General features: G+C 36.8%; 1 pseudogene; it reads right to left on the reverse strand.

The window, feature by feature from the left end:
* Positions 1 to 2,550: 2,550 nt before the first annotated feature.
* On the reverse strand, positions 2,551 to 3,449 carry LOC118839920 (annotated as a pseudogene).
* Between the last annotated feature and the right edge of the window lie 6,432 nt (positions 3,450 to 9,881).

A 9,881-nucleotide genomic window follows, 5' to 3' on the forward strand; every position in this document is an offset into this window, starting at 1 on the left:
GAAGAGCTTACATCAAAAGCTTCCAAGAAAAATAGGAATTGGTTTCAGGCCATGGAAGAGTTCAAAAAGGATCTGGAATAGGAAGTAAGAGAAGTAGACGAAAAATTGGGAAGAGAAATGAGAGTGATGTGAGAAAAACATGAAAAACAAGTCAATGACTTGCTAAAGGAGACCCCAAAAAATGCTAAAGAAGATAATCAACACTTTTAATTCAAAAAATTCTGAGTATTTCCTATGGTCAGAAATAGACATTATATTTTATTTCTAAATAATAACTTTCTATGAGCTTAACAAAAAGGAATCAGGAATTATATTAGCATTTTCAAAACCGAATATCACAATTGAAAAGATCTTTCAATTTTATCAGGAAAACATGTCATTTTCATTTAGAAATCAAAGTGAATGGCAATATTTTTGTTCCCCCAAATGATCAAGTCTTTATAGTAGAGGATATTCCCTGTCTCACTTTGCCAAGCACTTCCCAATTTTCGACCTATCATTAATTTTATCACATATAAAAAGGGGGGCATTGTTTTTTTTTTAATAAAAATAATACAATCATGTCTTTAACTACAGAAACATGCTCTTACTCACTTTCTTGATTATATTAATCAAAAAGTTTCTAATACTGACAACCACATTCTCTGCCCAGAATTTATACATTATATTAAACACCAGAGGGTGCTTTGGTATGTAATACCAAGCTCTTTATGGCTCTCAGAGAGCTGACTACCTCTTTCTCATTTTGAAGAAGGCAATACTCAACAGGTCAGTCTAAGACTTAGTTTTGTGTGGCATACCCCACTGGATCGTGTGTGTGTGTGTGTGTGTGTGTGTGTGTGTGTGTGTGTGTGTGTAAGATCTGATGGGGTATGAATTAATGACCAAAATAAATTTCTTGGTTTCTAACCAATCTAAAACTCAGGGTTGAAGTGACAAGATTTAAAAGTTCAGATTTTATCTATCTTTCCCTTTGTTTGCAGTTCCCAAACCCCAGACATCTAAGCACAGTTCCTGTGCTTAGATACATACATTCATCTATCGCTGTAGTCAGAGAAAAGCATTACCTACTCATAGAGTCTTTTGGCTAGTCTAGGTGCTGAAGATCCTGGCTGCCTCTTGCTACACTGACTCCTGGCCAATCTCCCGCTGGCTTTTTTGTTTGTTTGTTTTGTTTTGTTTTTTTAATGTTCAGTCTCAGTTCAAGTTCCAGCTATCTGGATTACATACTCCTTCCTCCGGGAGATCTTGTCTCTGCCCGTTGCTCCTCTTCATACTGGTAAATTCATGTAAGTTCAGGTTATCTCTGCTCTCCTTTATTTCAGAAAGAAGTATTGGTGTATGTATGTGTGTGTAGTGTTTAGTGCAGTGTTGGTACGAGTCATATTTATTTTCCTTTATACCCATGAATTCAAGGAGAAAGATTTACACATGGCTAAGACCTGACTAAATCTATCAGTCCTGACTGAGCAGCAAGAGGAGAAAAATGCACATGTAGCCCTGGCCCAGCACCATTCCCTCCATTTCCTTTTTATCCCCTGTTCTGTAGTCTATTACTCATGTCCTACGTTGTTTCTCCTAGAACCAATCTTGAACCTGATTCTTCCACTCTTTTCCTCATTGTTAAAAGAAAATAAGTGCTTTAAGGATAGATATACATACATATAAACATATACATATACATACATACACATCTACATAGATTTATACACACACATATATGTAGCAATATAAAGGTTTTTTTTTTTTTTGCTTTATGGTCCTTACTACCTCTCCCTCGGTCCCTCCCTCCCTCCCTTCCTTCCTGTCTCCCTCCCTCCTTCTTTCCTTTCTTTCTTTCTTTCTTTCTTTCTTTCTTTCTTTCTTTCTTTCTTTCCTTCCTTGCTTCTCTCTCTCTCTCTCTCTTTCTCTCTCTCTCTTTCTCTCTCTCTCTCATTCTTCTGAATTGGTCTTAAGTGTATAAGGTAAAGCTATTCTCCTTCAAGTACTGGTACTAATCTCATAGAACTCCAGGAAAAACTATAAAAACATTGACTCACATCTATGCAAGGGGAGACAAGGAGGGAAAGAAGGGAACCATTATGGCCCTGACAATTAAAAAAAAGAAGGAACAAGTATTAAGATGGAAGATACCCAAAGGATTTTTTTTTAGTTACAAAATTGACATATAAGCAATTCTACTACCTTCTCCCATCTCCCTACCTTCTCTGGATTTATTTACTATGTGTAGAGCAAGGCAACCTTCATAGAGTCAAGGAACAATGTAAAAAGTGCATTATGTAATATTTGGAATTACTGTTAAAATATATTAAATGTACAAAGTCCTTAAGATGTACTATAGGAAGTTGGAAATGTTTTCCTCCAATATACCCAGACTACGCATCATATTCACTATTCAAGTTTTAAAATCCTGAGTCAATATCCCCCTCACACCAAACAATAACAACAACAACAAAGAAAGTTATGTTAATTTCATCTCTTTTGGGAAGCAATTATCAAGTCACACCCTTTGAACAAAAAGCAAAACAAAACAAACATATAACAGTCCATTTAGAAGCATTTGCATTTAGACAAGGAGTGCCCAGATTTATCCTACTTCTCTTTGCTGATCCACATCTGCTGGGAGGTGGAAGCTTAGGTGAGGCAATGATCTTATGTTGCTGTGTAATGTTCTACATCCTGTCAGCAATGCCTGGGTACATGTCATACAGATCCTTATAGATGTTAATATCACATTTTGTGATTGATTTGAAGATAGCTTCATGGATACAACAGGATTGGATGCTTGAAGCTTTCATTGTCAGTGGTAAATAATGGAACCTCATAGATCTTTTCCAGAGAATACCTAGCTCCTGCTCAAAGTCTAGGGTATCATAAACACAGCTTCTCCTTGATGTCACATATCATTTCCCTCTCAGACATGGGAATGAAACTGTAGCTTTCCTTAGTGAGGATCTTCATCAGGTAGTCTGTCAGGTCATAGCTAGCCAGGTCCAGATGGAGGATGGAATGAGGAAGAACATAATTTTGATAGATCAGTTTTGGATTGTCTATTTAAAAAAACTAAAATTTTTGAGTTACCTAATTTAGGGGAAAAAAAGCCATGTTTGCTTAGTCTGTGCTATATGTTGATTGTATCTTGATTTGTTCCTTTTTCTTCTACTGTTATGATTTAAAAAAAAACACTTATATGCAGCAATTAGATACAAGTATGAACGGCTCCATTGAAGCACATTAGGGAATGGAAAAATGCGAGTCACACCATCCCTGGAGTCTAATAAAATGGCTCTAGTATGACCATAGGCACATAGGAATAGCACAGCCTGGATGACAATGTTTGTGACTAGAGTATTGAATGCCACAAACATAATCTGTGCCATTTTTTCCTGCTGGTTTTGAGGTTTAGTAGTCTTCTGTGAGCAACACAGGGTACTCTTTAGGAGCCACATGCGGTTCATTGTAGGAAGTATGGTGACAGATTTTATCCATGTCATCCAAGTTCATGATAATGAGGTACTTCAATGGGATACTTCAGGGTTAGAATATTGCTTTTGCTTTGGACCTTAATCTCCATGCAGCTGACTTTCTAGTCCATATCTCTGCACACATTAATATCTGGAGTGCCCAGCAATGGAAGAATGAGTAGTCTGAGGAGCCCTGTCTCCTACAAAGCCAGCTTTGCACACTCAGGAGCAACGTTAATAATGAGGGCAGCAATATCATCATCTGTGGTGAACTTTGAAATGGCAAATTTACACCCTTAAAACAAAGAGGAAATGGTGGCCCACCTGGAGGCAGGGGGTGACAAGTACATACTGGGTAGAAGAGCTCACAGTTATTCTATCTTCTTTTCATATAACTCCCTAAGATCTATTTGATAGAAATTGCTGGGAAAAATGGAAAGCTATCACAGGAACTAGGTATAGGATAACATCTCATACTGTATAGTGAAATAAACTTAAAATGGATACACAGTCAAAAAATGTCATATCACCAGTAAATTAGAGAGGAAGAAATTATCTTTCAGACCTATGGATAGAAGAAGAATGAATAACCAAACAAAGAATAGAAGGATGACAGAAGATAAAATGTATAATTTTTTTTATTTAAAATTAAAACATTCTGCACAAATGAAACCAATGCAGTTAAAATTATAAAGGAATTAGATAACTGGGGGACAAATCTTTGTAATAAGTTTCTCTAATAAAGGTCTCCTATCCAAGATATGTAAGGAACTAATTCAAATTTTTAAGATTAAGAGCCATTCCTAAATAGATAACTGGTCAAAGAATGTGAAGAGGCAGTTGTCAAAAGAAGAAATCCAAACTGCTGCCAACCACATGAAAAAAGGCTCCAAATCACTAAAATTAGAGAAATGCAAAGTAAAGTAACTCTATTTATCAAAAATGGTAAAGATGACAAAAAAGAAAATTATAAATATTGGAGAGACTCTGAGAAAACAGGCACATTAATGCATTGTTGGTAGAGATGTGAATTGGCCAACCATGGGAAGCAATTGGGTATTATGCCCCCAAAGCTACAAATAACACTTGATCTAACTATACCTCTACTAGGCCTCTACCCAAAGAGATCAAAGAAAGATGAAAATGACACTTTGTACAAAACTATTTATAGCAGTTGTTTTTATCTCCAAACTGGAAACTAAGGGGTGCCCACCCATTGGAAAATGGCTCAACAAACTATGGTATGTGAACATAATTTCTTATTATGCCATAAGAAATGATTATACAATTTATACAATGATAACAATATTAAAAATAACTTTAAAGACATTACAACTCTGATCAATGTGTTGATAAGTTATAATTCAAGAGGCCTGAAGATAAAACATTCCTTCTGCCAGACTGGTGATGGACTTAAAATGTGTAATGAGATACACTTTTTTTTGATATGCCAGTGGGGGAATTTGTTTTGCTATAGTATTCCTATGTTTCATGAATGTTTTCCCTTTTTCTTATTCAATTGGGAGGAGAGAAAAGAAATATTTATAAAAAAATTAAAGGAAAAAAAAGGAATAAAGAAATTCCTAGGTTTCACTTTCAAGAATTTTTTTTCAACAGTCCTTATGGAGAGCCTAAATTTCTCTTTGCTGGATTTTTTCAGCTGTCCAGAAAGAAGGCAATAATCTTTTATAGCACTTCTTCGTATACTCATATCCCAAATAAATCACTAGTCATGATGCCATGTTCATAGTTTAGGAAAGAGCTTCTAGTTTTCCCCGTTACTTTTTAGTCTAGTTGATCCTAGTGAGACTTCATTTCCCCCGCCCTAATCCTCTTAGTATCACTGTCCTTTCCTGACCTCTCTTCAATTTATTTCAGGAATTTACAGAAGAACAATTTGAAAATAATGGAATCTATTTCCTGTTTAATTCTTTTGTGTAATTGTTTGACCTTTTAATACATTTCAAAATAAAATATAGGTTCATAGGACTCGTTTCTTAATATCCCACTGTGTTTTACTACATATCTTACTTCGGTTGAATGTACAACAGGTTCATGTCTACTGGGAAAGGAACCCGGTGCTACTCTTTAAAAATTCATGTCAATGATGTTTATGGGGCATCTTGACAAGATATATTGTTGTATCTCAGGAAATTTAAGTTTTTTGAAAATATATCAGAAGTGAATTTTATTATAGGATAGAGCCTCTAGAGGGCAGTATTAAATTATTTCAGGTAATAACTCAGCATTTTCTCATGCAAATCACTAAATATTTGAAGAATTGATAGTTTTGGTTAGTTGCAAAGGGTTGTTTTCTTTCTGTAATATTTTCCATGGATGGGAATAGCTATTAAATAATAACAATCTAACCCAGGAACTAGCAAATGTTGAAAGATATTGAGATTCTAAACTCAGTATCTCAATTGCCAAAGAGATTTTTAAATGATTGGATTTTGTATAGACTAGTGGTTAGTGTTATTATGGCAATAAAACATTTCAGGCAATTCTAAGATATGAAAAGATTAACGTGGAAAAGCAAGGACAGGAAGACATTTCTCCACCTGTTATTTCTTTCTCAGGTATTTGTGGGAGCAAGAAGGGGGCGCCTTGAAATTGTTCAGGTGGATTAGCTCAAGCCATGTATACCTGAGTTTTTATCCTACGATTTGCATTGTGGATTTAGGAATTAGTATTGTTAAAGCTTTGACATTCTTTTCAGTAAGCTATTCAAACAGTCTTTTTATCCAAAGTAATCTGTATCTTATGAGAGACAAGTTAGGGAGGGTTATATCACTTTCAAATAGTTTTCTTAGATCTTCCATAAAGGATAAAGCAAATACAAAAGACAATTGAAGCCATCCATCTTCATGCACTTATGGGACCCTTCCTCTCACAGATGCCATGCTGCCAGCCTTGTGGCACTGAAGATGTTTTTGAGTTCAAGGTGAATCTTATGGGCTGCTCAAGTAGAGAATCACAGTTTACAGTTTTTCATTTCTGCTCCATTCTTTGTCAATGTATCTTTCCAAAGTTATAAAGTCAATTTGATTTTTTTCCCTGAATAATCATGTCGCACCCTGAGGTGATGAAAGAAGTTTCAAGTTCCCAGCTGCTTTCTTATACTCAAAAATGGTTGAAAGCATCAAGGTTTTTTTTCCCTCCTCTTGTTGTTGATATAAAAGGTAGGATCAGCATGACTGCTACTGCTTTACTAGTCTTTTTGGCATTCTCTGTTTGGTTTTGTAGGAAATATTTCCTTTTATAGAACCAGCTCCCAAATTGAAGAGAGAGGAGAGAATTCAAATGCCTTTTCTGGAACTTTCTCTGATAGAAAGATTAAATCAACATTTTAAATGGGGAACAGGCTTTCTTAATTCAAAATGAAGTACTCAAGAAATGAAATTTATATAATCCATGATAGCCATGTTGTGGTTAGGTTAACACACATAATGCAATCTGATAGAGCAACGTCATTTCTTAGAGTAGAATATGACAAATGTTTCATTAAAGCTCTTAAAGCCTACATGAAATAGGCAAAAAATGCATTTTTTATTTTTAATATGAGAAAGTAGGGGCAGGACAGACATCTACAAGGATGTACACAGATCATCAGTGACACAGCGAGGAAGACCCAAATATTATCTTTCTGTCTAATGTTCTGATATGTCACGCAGAGGGCTTTTTACTTGACTAGATATAGACCTGCACATTATCTGAGTTCAAAGGGAAGAGAAGCTTCATCCATTTATTTCCTTCCATTTGTTTCTACTGGAATCAGCAGCTTCTATGGCAGGCAGCACTAACATACCCAACATGGCTCAGCAAAGCATCAGAGTACATGTGTTTCTGCTGCCACTAAGCTCCCAGGACAACAACAATAAAATCTGACATTTTTCCTTCAGAGTAGGCTTTATGGTCTGTGTAGGCACATGGGGATTATATGCAAATACACTGGTGGCCATCCTCATTTTCTTCTATGCCTTACTATAGTTGTTATGAAAATCCTGGTAAAGGTCACTGAATGGGAATAGGAGGTTAAAATATTCAACTCTTCCCTCAACTTACAGAACATGGTTTGTATGAATATAAACTAGCAAAGTGAAGGAAGGATTTTTAATACCCTGGTCACTACTCTATAGTCTCTACTAACTTATCAACTGATACCTGATTTAAAGAAGATACTTCTAAGTGGTCATTCTATACCTATTCCCCCACAAAGATCAGGAGGAGGAAAATGGAGTCATCTAAAGACCAATGTGGTTAAAAATAAGGAGCTCTTTGATGATCTCACATTTAACAGATACTTGTTCAAAAGATTTTTGTTAGGGGAAAGGAGAAGATAAATGTAGGGATAGGATTACTGTTCATATCATATAGAATAATTATAATAAGTATAAGGCAAAACTGCCTAAATATCATTTGACTTCTGTTCTCTCTATTAGTAAGTGCTTAGCAAATGTTTGAGAAAGGAAGGAAGGAAGGAAGGAAGGAAGGAAGGAAGGAAGGAAGGAAGGAAGGAAGGAAGGAAGGAAGAAGTAGGGAGGAAAGTAGGAAGGAAGGAAAGTAGGAAGGAAGGAAGGAATAGAAGGAAGGAAGGGAGGGAAGGAGAAAGGCAGGAAGGGAGAGATGAAGGCAGGATGAAAGAATACTAATGAGAATGATGTTTTAACTGGGAAGGATAGAACTAAGAGTTAGGGCATTAAAACTAACCACAAATGAAAAAATAGAAGGCACCAAAGTGCCATTAGTGAGTCCATGTCACTAAGAATGGACAAACTATATCCCAGGATACTTGGAGGGGAAAGCCCTTAAAAATAATGGCTTCTATTGATGATCTTTGTACTGGGGCTTAGCTTGTACCCCAAGAAAAGGCTTGTCAGGGCCAAACCAAGTGTTTTCCATCAATGCAGGGAGTCTACCACTTCCTGCTGCCGTTTTATAGCCAGACTCCTCAGGTGAGAAGACCTCAGACTAGCTATAGGGATCCCCTAGCAAGTCAGTCTTCCATCTGCGGCTCGACACAGCATGTTTTCTGAGGAAAGGCTTGCTGAGAGTAAAATCTTCCAACTTTGAGGTGGTGAACCTCTGGTACAAAGAAAAACCACCCTCCCTTCAACTTCAGGCCTTTCATCTCTTGCTGTGCCTGTCCTTTGAGAGTACAGGAATGGTAGCCAGCACTCAGTAATAAGGATTCTCACACCTGGTCATACCCTTTGCATCCCAGTGACACTGAACTCCTATAGACCATGATCCAAACCCCTCTCAATACTCCCTACACCTGGTTCCTCATTCCCATCCTCTTCAACCACCTCCCCCTCCCAATCTGAAGTTTCATCCTGATTCTACCCAGCCTGTTCCATAAGCAACAAATTTCTCTACATCTTAAATCTTTTCCTCTCTCCCACATTCAGTAATGGAAGCAGTAATGAGATTCAGCAGCCCCCTATGTATCTGAGAAGCCTTTTTAAGGACTGCCCTTCACCTCCTGGCATGACGAAGGGACTAGAAAAGATGCCTTAAAATTGTCTGCTTCACCCAACCCAACCATAGCCTGCTTAGTGTGGCAGTCAGGGATCAGACCCTGTGGTCAAAACACAAAAAAGTTCATAAGAAGTGATACAAGGACAATCTCAAGGTCTCCCTGAAGAACTTTGCAATCAATTGTGAGGCATGGGAGATACTGGCACAGGACTTCCCAGATTAGCATGCTTGCATCAAAGAAGGCACTGTGCTCTATGAGTAAAGCAGAATTGCAGGAGCACAAAAGAAATGAGATATGCAAATTTAGAGTTGTTCCAAATGTTCATATGGAATATTTATACCCTACCTGTGCCTTTTGAGCTTGTATTGGTGTGATCAGCTACAGTTGGATACACTGTACTTTGAACTCAACATAGTGATGTCATTTTGGTCCCTCTTTGAAAATGAAGGACAACAACCAACCAACTATTACTAGACTAATAGATTAAAGGAATCTTGTAGACAAGTAGAATTCATTGAAATTTCAGCAAAGCACTCTGCAAAGTCTGCCATGTTCTCCTTATGAACAAGATAGAATGATATGGGCTAGATGATAATTCGTTTTGGTTGCATCTGAATTGGTTGAATGGACCTGGAAGGAGGTCTCTAATGAGATGTCCCTTGGATCTGTCCTTGTCTCTTTCATATAATGTGGGTGAAGACATGTATGGCATGTTGTTAAATATCCATGACAAAACTGGGAAGAAAAGTTAATTCGTTAGATAGCAGAATCACCACATAAAAAGTATCTTATCATGTTTGAAGGAAGGATCAAAGCTAAAAATGTGAAATTTAAAAGGGACAAATTTGAAATCCTATACTTTGATTAAAAAAAATCAACCCCACAAGTATACTGTTTCAGTGCATTGCAAGTTTAGAATGAATCAACGATAGAAC

This window comes from Trichosurus vulpecula, chromosome 1 (genome assembly GCF_011100635.1).
Source record: "Trichosurus vulpecula isolate mTriVul1 chromosome 1, mTriVul1.pri, whole genome shotgun sequence".
In the NCBI taxonomy this organism is placed as follows: domain Eukaryota; kingdom Metazoa; phylum Chordata; class Mammalia; order Diprotodontia; family Phalangeridae; genus Trichosurus; species Trichosurus vulpecula.